This window comes from Mustela nivalis (assembly GCF_964662115.1).
Source record: "Mustela nivalis genome assembly, chromosome: 3".
In the NCBI taxonomy this organism is placed as follows: Eukaryota; Metazoa; Chordata; class Mammalia; order Carnivora; family Mustelidae; genus Mustela; species Mustela nivalis.
In genome coordinates, this window is record NC_139022.1 from 135,788,110 (window position 1) to 135,802,754 (window position 14,645).

Genomic DNA, 14,645 nt, shown 5'->3' on the forward strand with positions numbered 1-14,645 from the left:
CAAAATCTGCTGGATAAATGACATGTTGAATGAAGCAGAACCACAGACCCAAACACTGCCTAAACTACAGGCTGAGCCTTCTGAGTCACGTCCCATTGCTGAAGTGCACTGGCCTCATGAATCCTGTCCTGGGAGCTCCTCTATGTCATCTGGCCTCACGTGCAGCCATCTGACAGTGATTGACAAAATGACCTCTTGGATCTTCTCCAACTCTTGGACCTGGCAGAAAGCAAATCTGGTCACAAGACTTCTCTGCCCAATACCCTTCAGGTCTCTAGGAACCACAAGGCAGAGTCCAGTCCGTGAACTTGGCCCTACCTACATTCCAGCTTCTCCCAAGTCCCCTCCTGGCTTTATTCTCTAGGGGCCAGCAACACTGAACTTGGAAGGCCCTGCATATGCCAAGCTGTTTTCCCCACTCTGGGCTTTTGACTGTGCTGTCCCTACTGCTGAAAATGCCTGCACTTGCCACTACACAGCTAACCCTTTCCCTGCCTGGCTAGTCACCTTCAAAGGCCTAGGTGATGATTCCCTCCTTTAAGAAGCCTTTCCTTATGGGACGCCTGGGTGGCTCAGTTGGTTAAGCGGCTGCCTTCAGCTCAGGTCATGATCCCAGGGTTCTGGGATCGAGTCCCACATCGGGCTCCTTGCTCAGCAGGGAGCCTGCTTCTCTCTCTCTCTCTCTCTCTTCCTGCCACTCTGTCTGCATGTGCTTGCTCGCTCTCTCTCTGACAAATAAATAAAATCTTAAAAAAAAAAAAAAAGAAGCCTTTCCTTACTCCACCCACCCAGCCCACCTGGGTTTATCTGCTCTCCTATGTGCTCATGCAGAACCCACACCTGCAGTCATCAGAAGAAGATCGTACTATTCTGAATGACCTGCTGGGTGTATGGAGTCAAGGTTAGTGGTAAGGCTCAGGACCCTGCATTTCCATCAATGACCAACCTGTGACCTTGGGTGCAACATTTCCTCTTGCTGGTGCTTAATGCCCTCATCTATAACATGGGGCTATTACACTGTGTACCTTTGGGTTGCTATGAAGATTAAGAACAGCAATTTATATAAAGTGCTTCACACTGTGCCTGGCAAAAGTAGCCTGCGTGGTATAGTTCGTATTATGAGTATCTGATGCTCAGAGCTGCAGGTTACACCTCTTCATGTCCTCACTACCTGGTACAGTGTCTGGACCACTATGGGGTATAATGCACAAATGAACGAACTCATTCTGCCTCCACTTGTATATCCCCCAAACTGGCCTGCAGCCCCCAGTGCTTCCCACATTGCCATATTCACGCTTCTGATCTGGCCCCTCTGCTCAGATCGACTTTTGTGTAAAAACTGACCATGGCGGGAGGTTTAGGGGGCCTGGGTGGCTCAGATGTTAAGCCTATGCCTTTGGCTCAGGTCATGAGCCCAGGGTCCTGGGATTGAGCCCCACATTGGGCTCCCTGCTGAGCAGGAAGCCTGCTTCTCCCTCTTCCCCTGCTTGTGTTCCCTCTCTTGCTGTTTGTCTGTCTGTCTGTCTCTCTCTCTCTCTGTCAAATAAATAAATAAATAAATAATCTTTTAAAAAGGGGGGAAAAAAAAAAAAAAAAGCAAACCTGTCCATGGCTTCCCTACTTCCATAAGTCCAGCCTGCCCAGCCTGTCCAGCCTCCCACCAGAGCTCTGGCCCTACCTCCCTACAGCTACTTAACAGACATCTGAAAGTTCAGTGACTTTGGCTTACTCCTGTTCTTAGAATGGGCTCCCTGCTTTCTGCTACCTGAGAGGCCTCACTCCTTCCCCAGGGCCACCTTAAAAGTCACTACTTTCCAGATGTCCTCAACCCATGCGATCTGCTCCCCCACCCAGAGTATCACAACACCGGGCTGACCCCTCCTTCAGTACTAAGTATGCCCTGCCTTGTGCATACATCACTGAGAACCTACCCGTCCAGGCTCCTTGTAGACCAAAAGTCCTCTGAAGGCAGGAGCTGTTTTCTATACTTAACACATAGTAGGACCCCAAATCAATTAAGCTGGGACCCAAAACAAAAAGAAATGACTGAAATCATTATACCTGAAACTCAGAAAAAGAAAGATAATACGGTTAAATGAAAGGCAGTATGCACCAAGTATTTACTCATTGGTATTCCAGGCTAATAGCTAAGTTAAAGAATTTTTTAAAGAGGCTGATCTGTTAATAAGGAGAGTGGCATTAAAGAATACATACATGCAGGGTAATATGCTAATCCTCCATAGGAAAAGAGGATTTTTCCACGAATTAAAAAGGAATCCAAGTAGCTGGAAGAGATTATGACAATTATGCCTGCCTTGCAGAGTGTTTTATCCACCTCTACCCAAACACAACACACCATCACATTCATGCACATCCATGAAACAATCTGATGAGAAAATGGGAAACGGTCCAAGCATGTATGTCTTAGGGCTACCATAAAAAAGCACCACCAAGCAGGCGGCTTAAAACAACAGAAACATATTGTTCCGGTGTTCTGGAGGGTACAAGTTCAAAATCAAGGTGATGGCAGGGCCATGCTCCCTCCAAAGCCTCTGGAGGAGGCTCTCTTAGCTGTGCCTCTCTTAGCTGCTGGGGGCACCAGGCGTTCCTGGGTTTGCAGGCAGTATCACCCTGGTCTCCGCCTCAGTCTCCCCACGGTCCTGTCCCTCGAAGTGCCTCCTCTCTTGTAAGGACCCCGGTCAGTGGTATGGGATTGAGGCCCCACCTACTCGAGCATGACCTCATCTAAACTAATTACATCTGCAACGACCCTATTTCCATATAAGGCCACATTCTGAGGTATGGGGGTTAGGACTGCAACGTATCTTTTTAGGGGATATGATTCAACCCATAACATTGCATTCATCCATTTAATGGTAGATGGGGTCCTGGGAGAAGGACCTCACCACCCCTAGGGTCACATAGCAACTAAACACATTTGTTCCACTGGGAAGAGACTAGAACATGGGTCAGCAAACCATGATGTGCCAAATCCAGTCTGCAGGCTGTTTTTGTAAATAAAGTTTTATTGGAACCCAGCAGAGTTGTTCATTAATGTATTATCTCTGGCTGCTTTCACACTACAACGACAGAGTTGAGAAGTCGCTGCAGAGACCATATGGCCCACGAAGCCTAACATATTCTCTGGACTGAAAGAATACATAACATACACTGGCCAAGTTTGGAGATGGACCTTCTAGAAACAGGAGGAAGCCCAGGCCCACATGGCAGCTCTCTGCAATCCCTTCTCTCCAGCTGGAACCTCACCCAACGGGCTGTCCTACTGGGAAAGCTCCTTCAACATTACTTTCCTCTGCCTAGAGAAACAGCAAAACATAGCACTATAACATCCGTGCCACTAAAGCTAGACAAATTAAATTCTATAAGCATTTGCAAGAGATAGATATTAATTCTAACTGGAAAGATCAGGGAAGACTTTCTGGGAAAGGAAAGATTTGAGAAGAGCCTGAAAAGAAAGACAGTGGGCACTCAAGAAATCCTCTAAGCCTCCCTGAGCCATAGCAGATTACCTAAGACTCTGCTGAGCTAAGAGAGTGAGTTTCCTCTCACTGAAGGTGTTCAAGCCAAAAACCGCTGACCTCTTGGCAAGGATGAGGTTGGGGGAGATGGGGCAAGATGAAAGATAGCCCCTTGGAATTAGGGATTCTTCAGTCTCATCTCTTATCACTTGCTGAGAGAGAGACACACAGCATAGTAACAGGGAGAGACAGACGGACACAGAGCAGAGAGGGTTGAGGGGGGGGGGGGTGGAAGAGGCATATTCACTCCCAAAGCAGGAGAGCCCACATGAACCACACAGACAGGAAAGCCATCCCAGCTTCCTTCCCCTCTAACTCCTCAAAGAAGGAACAAAAGCCTGACAATTAGGATTAAAACTAATCAAATGTCCCTTCAATACCTCTGGCTTGGCACCTGGCAGCCTTCTTAATGTGCCCCATTGTTCCCTGGCCAGGCCTCCCACTGCCAGGGGAGCGGAAGGGGAGCAGCCCAGCCAGGATCCCAGCTGGGGAGGGAGGCAACTCCGCATATACCCTTCGAACTCCTCCTCAGGGAAACCCTGGCGCTCCAGAACAGAGGGGACCTGCCTACCCCGGCAGGAAAGAGAACAGAGCCAGAGCCGAGAGCGCTGTCTGACAAGTGCCCAGAGCAAGGGGCACAAGCAAGTCTGAAAACCGACCAGTCCTCTTAGCTGGACTCTTCTGGCATGCCGGGAACACAATCCCCACTTTACAAAGGAGGAAATGGAGGTCAAGAGGGGTTCCACGACTTGCCATGGTGTCACTAAAGCATGGTAGTTAAGAGCACAGGTTTTAGAGTCAGAAGTCTGAGTCACAGTCCCACCACTTGTTTCCCCTGCAGGTCTGGGAAGCAGCTTCAGCTTCCTGGGCATCAGCCTTCCCATCTGCGAAAGGACCACAGTAAGAGCACATACCGTGCTGAAGAGACCAGTTCATAGCATGCACCAAGAACTCAATAAACTAATGATCATTATTGTCACTGCTGTGGAGCCAGGGCTCAGAAAGCAAACTCTCAGCTCTGGACCAGCTGCCACACCTTCTGTGCCCAATACCCCATGCATGCCACACCAGCAGCCACCTGGAACCTCTAAAGAAGGTTCCTGAAGCAGGCGGGGGGAGGAGAGCTGCAGCCACCCCTGCCCCCAAGAAAGGGTCCCGTACTCATAGACACAGGTGGCTGTGTTCAGCTGAACTGCCTCACCCAGTTAGCTCAGAGCCCTCACACAAGCCCTCTCTTTTCCAGAAATGCCCCCAGAGGCCTTTGAGGCCTCCTCAGACAAGGGAATGCAGCATGTGCCATTCCTGCTGGAAAGCTGTCTTTCCTCTCCTTTTAGGCTCCCAACACTCCGGCAGTAACAAGAATGCACGTTCTGGGGTTTCCTGACATGCCAGGAAGCCCAAGGCAGAAAACAAAGTGGGCTTTGTGCTCTCATCATTTCTAACAAACCTACAGCAGCCCCTGACGCAGCTGGAGCAAACTTCGTCAGACAGGGTAGCCCTCAAATTCAGAATACCTAAAAACACAGAAAAACAAGGTAAATGGTTCTTGGGCTCAGACAGAGCTGGAATATAAATCATCCAGATATAAACTCAAGTGACTTTGTTCAAAAGCCTAAGGTTTATATGTTTCTATTTCCAAGTAACTATCTTCTCCCCCACACCAAAAAGTGCATCAGGCTTAGAGTCAAAAAGGACGAGCCTCCACCTACTGGCTCTGTGACTAGTCACGCACGTCCCTATGACCTTCGAATCTCAGTTTTCTCTTCTGTAAAGTGGGGTCATAAGCCCTGTTGTGCCTCCCCGGGGACATCAACAGAACAAAGTAGACAAAGGTTAGAAAGGAGGGGTCCCAAACTCACAAACCTCCAGAGGCCAGGCTGGTTATGTGAAAGGGAGAACCGAGGTTTGAGCTGAGGCCTGTCTAGAGCAGGCAACTGCGGCCTAGCTCCAGACACGTTCTGTGACACCGGGCCCAGCAGCAAGACTTTCACATTTTTTCTCATAAGCCAGAAGTGAGAATTTTTTTAAATGTGAAATATCCCAGTGTTAAGTAGGGACAACTTTCCAACACTTAAAAATAAAGATGCCCTTGGGGCTCCTGGGTGGCTCCACTGATTAAACGGCTGACTCTTGGTTTCCACTCAGCTCACCATCTCAAGATCATGAGATCAAACCCCTCTTAGGGCTCTGTGTGCAGTGTGGAGCCTGCTTGAGTCTTTGCCTGTCCTTTCCCTTCCCCCTCTGCTCCTCTACCTGCGCTCTCTCTCTCAAATAAATAAACAAAATTTTGTTTTAAAAAAAGTTTTGTTTTTTTTTTTAAATAAAGATGCCCAACCATCTGTGGGCCAACCCTGGGTGAACCATGGGAGACACATGCATGGCTGTGTCTGGCCTGCACCTCCATTAAAGCATATAGGTAAGGCTTAAAAAAAAAAAAAAATAGTACAAAGGTCAAATGAAGTTCTCTGAGGGAGAGAGTCATTAAGGATTATTGTCAATAAAATGACCGGGAATCCTACTACAGGTATGATCACGAACTCTTCCCTAGTTAGAGGCCAGATTTAGAAACCTATTATATCACAAATAGACATGCATATATATTTTTTCACTGTCAGCCGCTGACGCGGATCAATACTCAGGAGGAAACACACTAAAATAACAGTGTTCAGTTTCGCACATACAATGTGCTTCGGCAGCAGGAAGTAATTCTCACACACATTCCCCCACCAGATGTTTCCAACCTGTTCCTTTAAGAAACCCCCCTCCTCCAGAAGCCCCCACCAGCACCCTCTGCCTCACAGCTGGCCCCTCGGGCCCCTTGGAGGAAGCTGGCATCTGTAATTCACGGGAGAGATTCGTATACACACTCAACCCCAGTTAAAACTGGGCTCTTGGGAGGCTGCCCGAGGGAGCAAGTGTGGTCCTGGGGAAGAAAGTAAAGGGAGGCTCCCTCAGAGTCATAGGGCCAGCAGGAGGCAAGGCAGCAGAAGGAAGCCTGGGGCCAGGTGCTCTGCTGGAGTGAGACACCTGGCTGGAATCCTGTTTCCATCTCTTCCTAGCTGTGTGGCCCTACATATGTCCGTGACCCCTCTACACCTCAGCTTTCTCATTGTTACTGTAATCCTCACAACACTGTGGAACAGTGACCACTGTGCTCATTTTAGGATCAGGCTGGAGTTGAAGTCCCGAGTGGGAAACCGAGTGAGCGAGCAAATGCCAGTGGTGGGCCTGGGATCAGAGAAGCTTGTGCCCAGTCCCGCAATCCTGGCTCAATGGAGAGATGCAGAGGCCTTCCTAATGCCACACCTTCCCAGGGAGGCCCTGGTTCAGTACTCCCCTAACCCCTACTTCCAAGCACCTCCTCCTTGCCCCCAAGGCAGGAGGGCAGAGCACCCATCCCAGAAGGGCAACAGACCACAGGCATCAGGGAAAACACAACGTGAGACACCCAGAGAGTCCTCCTGGCCTGAGGCAGAGCAATTTTCAAAGTGCACCGCCCATCCCGGATCCCGGATCCAGGATCCTGGTTCCCCAACCCCAGCCAACTGATAGAGTGCCACGAACAGCAGGCACCACAGAGCCCTCTGGGAGCACTGCTTGCCAACCTGGGGAACTGCAAATAAACACACTCCTCAGGAATACAAGTTCAAAGGCAGTCCCAGAGCGCTCCTTGGGAGAATGGAATTGGCCCCTGGGGAAGGTGAGCTCTGCCTCCCAGGGGTGCTGACGAGTTGAGGATGTGGGCAGAAAGGCGAGAGTTCCCGGATGGACTCTCAACAGAATTTGTTAAATACGCAGATCCTTGGCCCACCCCAGACTGGTCCCATCGTGCTCCCTGGGCATGAGCCCTGGAGTCCCCACTAACAGGCTCCCCAGGGACTGCGAAGCACCCGCAAAGTACCGTTCTTCAAGGCTAAGCTTCCTGCTCTCAGCCAGAAAGTTACTGAGTACCGGCCATAACATCCACTCCCTCGCTTCTTCAGTCACTCAGCAAATATTTTGGGCAAACAAGAGTGGGTGACTGAGACAGTTTAGTCCCTGCCTTCGGAAGCCGACACTCTGGGCAGATTAAATAAAAACAATTACACTGCATGATGCATTTATGTAAGGGGCTCTGGGCCCTTTTAGGAGACCACCTAACTGCAGGCTGCCCCTGCAGGGGTGAGTGAGGCTTAGGGGCCTGGTGGCAGGGAAGGAGATATGAGAGGCAAGGGAGCAGCGTGGGTGGAGGCTGAGAGACAAGGAACAGCCTGACAGGTGCCAGGAGTGAGCCACAGGAAGAAGCACAAGACCCTGTGTTTCTGGAAAGTCACCTGATCTAAGCGGGCAGATGATAAGATCAGTGCTCAGGGGACCTAAGACCAGTAAGCAACTCCTGGGGGCTGGAGTGACCACAAAAGACTTCCTGGGGAGGCCTGGGTGGCTCCGTGGGTTAAGCATCCGACTCTTGATTTCAGCTTGGGTCGTGATCTCAAGGGTTCTGAGAGCCAGCCCCACAATGGGTGTGGAACCTGCTTAAGATTCTCTCACTCCTTCTTCCCATCCCCTGCCACCCCCCAACCCCCACATGCAAGCTCTCTCTAAAAACAAACAAACAAACAAAAAAACTTCCTGGAGGTGGCAAAGAGTACTTCCTAGAAGGATGCAGAGGGGCTGGGTTCTTTCCTAGGGCAGGAAGTGGGAAGGTGCCCTCAATAATTGCTTCAGATTCCGAAGAGTGGGGAGGAGTGGGGTACAAAGAGCAGCCTGTGCAGACACACCTGCCTTCCCACCCCTGATCAGCAGCAAAACTGCTCAGCTTCCAGCAACAATTCATTCAACCACCGAAAGAACCCCCCTCAACACATACATACAGAACACTGTTTCCATTTTCCAGATCAAGAAATCCAGGCACAGAGGTCAAGTGACTTCCCCAAGGATAGGGATCTGAATCAAGCAGTGTAGCTCTAAAACTAGAGCCCTATATACTGCCCCAGAGCGGCTCAATCTAGGAGGACTGGGCAGTCCCTCTGCCAATGGGGCTTCAGTGGGGGTTGGGCGAGGGTTCCTCGTCAAGGTCACACCACCACCAACTGACTTCATGGGTTGCTCCTCAGCCACGGCAGAGGTTCAGTCTTAGAACAGTGGTCTTCCCCATCTGCTCAGATGTCAGGGCTCCCCTAGCAGCCTTGCAGGAGCACATGGAAGGGCAGGGTGGGAAACGGGTCCTTTGTCCTGCTTAGGCTGGGTCAGAGACCTGTAGGCTCAAACACCAGCTCCACAACCACAGGCTGCACAGGCTACGCATCCAGCCAGCACTCACACCTCTGTGAGCCCTGGTTCCCTCATTCATTCCTGCCTGTTTCTAATTGGGAGTGTTTAACAAGATGTACAGGTAAAGGGCCTCTTAGACACTGCCTAGCAGAGTAAGTGCCAAACACATGGTAGCTGCTATGATGACGATTATTAACCTCATCATTCTCCCTGTCATCTGTTCCATCACCATCCTTATTAGTGTCATTTAATGCTGGGGCTTTTATGACCCAAGCAAACAGAAGAAAATCCAGCATCCGAAACTCAGAATTCTCTCAAAACCAAAGGGAAGGAAAACGTGGGCCTGCTTTTTTCCCTTCCTTCTCCTATCTACACTCAGCAGAGGGCAGCAAACAGGAACCATCCAAAGATAAGAGAGAGAGAGGAGAGAGACACATGGAGAGAAAGCTACACACTCATAAATACACACCCACCCACCACAGCAAGCTGAATTGTTTAGCTTCCTCTAGCTTCCAAAGTATGAACACTCCGCCTCCTCCAGCTAAGAAGGCCAGGCAGAAAAAAAAGTCGAAGCTGAAGAGACAGAAGTTCTTTTTCAGCTTGAGAGAAATTTTCAATGAACTGACTTTGAACATGTGTGTGTGTGTGTGTGTGAGCACACACACACACAGGGAGGGTGGGCAGCAGCTCTCTGGACGTCTGGGGCGGGGGTGGGGGGGAGGAAAGCAGTAGCAGAACTCACAGGCAAGACTGAATAAAGACAGCTTTCAACCACACTTTATCTCAGCCCTCTACTCCTCACTGGCAAGCCTCTACCTTCCAGCTTTCCTCAGGAGGACAGTGAGGCTCCCAGAGTGCCACAGCCCAGCCAAAAGATGGCAGAGCTGGGATGAGAACACAGACCTTCAGACTGAAGATACAGTGATCAACGCTGAGTCCACAATGGCGGAGAGGTTTTTACCTCAGGGACCAAGCCTGATTCCCCCAGGAGTGGCAGCTTGGGACACTAGGTCAGTAGAGGTTCCGGAATGGACACCTGTTGTCTTCATCCCTAGACTGCATTTCCCCTCCTTCCCACAAAAGCACTCGGATTCTTCTCTGGGAACTGCTCTTCTACAATTCGGATGGCCCAAGCCTTACCCTAGCTCCAGGGTGGGTTAAGTCAATCAGCAAAGCTCATGCTCTTGACAAGTGTGAATGGTTTAGAGAGCATATTAGATCTATATTGGGCAGTTAATACCTAAAGAGATCTTGCTAGCACTTCGAGGGGAAAAAAGTCCCCTCTCTCTTGTAGAGAAGCTACCAGAAGAGACAGACTCTCTCCTCCAGGATCTGGGTATGGATATGAGGTCGGAAAGAGCTACAACCACTTTTTGCTACCATAAGGGCTCAGTCTAGGCCATGAACCTCTAGATCAGACCATACCTGTAGCCATCATGATTACAGGAGCTAATATATCCCCTTACTCATTTCAGCCCATTCTGTTACTTACAAGTGACAGAGAATCCAAAGTGGTTCCTCAGCTCACATGAGCGCCATTTGCCACAGGTGGCAGTAATGATGCCGCATGCGATGCACCCATTTACTTTCTCAATTTCCTTGTCGGATCCCTTTGCCACCTTAAAGTCTGATTCATTTTACTTGCTTTAATGCTATAAAAACTTGGGAAGAAATGTATAAAAATGGATCTGCAAAAAAGCCAGATAAGTTCCAGCCAATAACTGGGCAATAAATATCACGCTCCAAAACCGGGACAGATGATCTTGACTAATGTGGGATAATGGTAGAGAAGGATCAATTATTGGGATGTGGGGGTAAAAATATTCATGGTGAAATAGAGCAGGGATGTGGAGAAGAACCGGGTTCTGATCTGCACTACCCGCTCTGAGAACAGATTTCCCCTCTCCTGGGCTTCAGTTTCCACACCTACAAAACAAGGAGGCTGACGAGATGACTTCTGAAGCTCCGACACATCTCAATCATTCAGCAAACACATTCTAACCGTCTTCCAAGTACCAAGCCTTATGCTACGTTCTAGAAGAGGATGGGTTTCCTCCTTCAAGACTTTTCTGGAAGGGGAGGCCATGATGCATTTGCTGGCCAAAGGAACTCAGGAAGGTACAGGGAACCTCCTCTCCCCACTGCACTGGGCGGGAAGAGAGAGGTTCTCTGAGAAGAAAGACTCTTATTTCAGTCTTCCTGGAAGCCAGGATATCTAGATGGGATGCTGAGGGTCAGATATATACAAAATACAGAACCCAGTGCAAACACCATCAGGAGCCACCAGTTTGCCTCTGGGGTGTTTTTCAGTGATGGGCTCCTGATGCCATCCTTGTGTAAGAATCAACTGTGTACAAAGTACGATCAGCAAGCTAGATGGTTATCTCTGAAATGGGTCTTTGCGTTTTCATCCCTGATTCCCTTATTTGTTATTGTGCCACTGGTGCCAAAAGATTAAAGACTGACCACCCTCAGAGTATAAACACATCCCTAAGTAGTAAGCTGTGTCACAACCTAGGTACAGTGAGGCCTGTTTTAACATACTTCTACTGTTTGGACCTTTGCAGTATGTGCTTCCAAACAAACTCATGGAGCCCCAGGAAGCTCAAGTTGGAAACATCCTAACGGAAGATCTATTCCCTGTGTCGCAAATAAATTTCAACATGCCATTAACTCCACTTGGGTAGCAATGTGGAGAAACAGTCTGAAGCCAAGTCCGGGCTTAGTGGGAAAGAGACTAGTGAGCAAGGTCTGCCCTGGCCAGGGAAAGGGAGCACCATTATTATACACATCTACCTTCCCTCTCCTGAATATAAACCTTTACTTTATAGTTGAGAGATCAAGGACCAAAGAGGTTAAACCACTTTCCTAAGATCCCACGGGGAGTTCAGGGGCAGGAGAGAGGAACTAGAACCCCGGCCTCTGTCCCCAGGCCTTCCTTAGCTGGGCTCCGAGGAGTGTACAAACCTAGGATGACAGAAGGAATGCAGGGAGCCAGATTTGCTCAGGGAAACCAACCCAAACCAACCGAGCCCCACTGGCATCAGATTTCAGCTGGGCATGCAGACAGACAAGAGATTAGCAGGATAAAGGGTCCCAGTCCCTCCGTGGAAAATTAAAGAAATCATTCCAAGGCTACATTTCTATGGTGCTTAACTTTCTGATGGGTAAGGCTGTGCCGCCAGGAAGACGAAAAAGGGGTGGGGTGAGAGGGAAGGTATTGATTTCTGGACGTTCTAAGAATAAGGTTCAGCTCTGACACAATGAGAAAAACTCTTAATACTTGAAAATTAAAATCACTGGTATTCTATTATCCTACCAATTTCCATTCCACAGTCGCTATCATCCAATGAAGTCATTTCTCACAAGAGATTATGGCTCTGAAATGGGGGAGGAGACTACATCACATTTCCTAACATGGGTGTTTGACAGCTAGTTCCCAGGTCTGGAATGAGAAGCAGACTGCAGGATCAAACCAAGGCATTAAACAGACTGGGGCTAGGAATGAACGGGACACCTAAATTAAAATGAAGATGGCTCTAGTTAAATTTTAAATAAATCAATAAATAGAATGAAGATGGCTTCAGGACTGGCTTTTCTTGCTCAGTTTTGCAACTCTCTGAGAAGCCAGCTGTCTGACCAGCTGAATGTTGAAATCCTAAAAGCATTATGTGTCCTTTATAAATCAGCTGCCCTACCCAGCTCCAGAGCTATACCTAGGATGAGCCAGCAGGACAGCTCTATAGACTTACTTTCTAGCAGACGATAAATGCTCACAACTTGAAACTCTTTATTCTTCAATCCAGGGGAGAAGTCAAGGAGTTAAAGGACTGCTCTAACAGTGAGTATGTTAACCCTCAAACCCACAGGGAACATATTTTGCATGTGGATAAAGTCCTGTCTGACTTTCCTCCAAAGCCTCTGCTTTTATTTCTCCCGGAAAGAGCAACAAGGTGCTCTGGGATGATGCTCAACAATCACAAGAGTGACAAGGTGAGCTCCGAACTGTTCAGCCCTGTCGAAAGGAGCCCTGTGAGCTCAAGATGCCAGATTTCCCAGAGAGCAGGCTGATGTGTTCGGCGCATGTTCCAGCCCCCTGGGATGAGGGACAGAACACCATCACTCTGAGAACTCAGCCTCCTCCCTCAAGGCCAGCTGACATTCAGACAGGGGACTGGGGGCCAAGCCTGGTGCTGTGCATCTGCAGGAGAGTGACACAAAAAGTGGCTGTGTGGAAATTTGGCAGAGTATTCCTGAAAGGCAGCAGATGAATGCTGAATCCTACAGCACCTAGCAGAGCTTCTCACTGGAGAAACAGCTCCTTTCTGCTACTCCCAGGAAGCAAGGCGAGTTTCTTTAAAGCAAGGATAAGGCATCCATAGCCCCCATACCCACCACCACACCCTTTCACATCTTCTTCCTCCTCCTTGTGATATTCCAGGGCAAAAGAAATGAGCGAGAACTAGACCCTCGCGGATGAGCCTGTCTGTCCATTCCAGTTAAGGGCTCTAAGCAATGCCCAGCTGTTGCTCCCTGATCTGTTCGCCCAAAAGGCTGCCTTACTCCATCAATTCCCTCTTGCACAAGTGAGTAATTTATTTTGAAAGCTCAAGCCAAACTGGCAGTTAACCTTGACCTTTTCTCTACACATCTGGGTCCATAGAAAATGAAAATCAGTACGTCTCTGGCATTCACGGCAAATGAAATACGAGGGCTTTCTTCAGGCAGAGGCAGAATGTCAGGAGCTATTTCAGAACTGGCTACAGATATTCTAAAGGAGAATTAGTGCTCAGGCAGGACACTCCCCACCTTGACCTGGGGCTGTGTCCAGTATGGAGCCCCCACTGCTAGGGATGCTACAAGGGACCCCAGCCCTCAGGAAAGGCACAAGTGGCCACTGTACTCCTCATTGATTCACTGATGGTATCATAATGTTGGATCTGGACCAATAACCACATTTTACGGATGGAGAAAGGGAGGTTCAGAGAGGGAGATGAGAGGTGATCAAAGACAAACACATCAAGTCACAGGTAGTGCTAAGACAGAACCCTGACCTCTGGCCTCTGATGCTGGGACAGGGTAAGAACAGAAGAAAAATTTCATGAAAGAAAAACTCATATGCACACAGAATTTAAGGGAAAGAGGTCTAATATGTCTCTCAGGGTTTGAACCAGGGGTTTAGTGAAGGAGTTGAAGGAGCTTAATATCCAAACAATGAGATCTACCAAAAAAAGATCACCAAGGCCCTCCAGGACGGTTTGAACAATTCCCAGAGTGACAGGCTGTACTCATATTGGTCATCCCTGTGGCAAGCAGCCTTCCCTCTGTGCTCAAGATGCCAGGCTGCCCAGGCAGCAGCCTGATACCAGGAAGAGAGAGAAAAACATCAACCTCAAAAGTCAGTTCCTTCCCTCATCCTGCCAACAATCAGTCAAGTTTGACCCCGATGGGCAAGTTATCCACTTCCCATGGGACCAAGAAATGCCATAAGAAAACCTGAAATGTCCCACTGCGTGAAACAGTTCAAACATGTATACACTCACTCATACTGACTGGGCCAGGAGCTGGGAAGGCAGGAGTGCTCTGACAAAGCTTTCTGCTATGAGTCTATATCTATGTGTGACACAACACACACACACACACACACACACACACACACACACACACACACACACACGTGGGTGAGTTCAGAAGCAGGAACGATTAAGATCCTAGTCTTGGCTGCAAGAAACAACGCACCTACTCAAACTGGACAAGTTCAAAAGGGATCATGGGTACTCTCCAAAGGGACACGGAAGGCACCTGATGTTCCATCCTCAGGTCACATGGCACACAAATAGCCTCTGGGAAATT

The 14,645-nt window shown here is 49.0% G+C and overlaps 1 protein-coding gene across 1 annotated transcript in view; it reads right to left on the reverse strand.

Moving 5' to 3' along the window:
• GALNT10 (polypeptide N-acetylgalactosaminyltransferase 10) overlaps positions 1-14,645 on the reverse strand; it is a 213,910-nt gene that overhangs the window by 198,249 nt on the left and 1,016 nt on the right. The window lies entirely within an intron of this gene.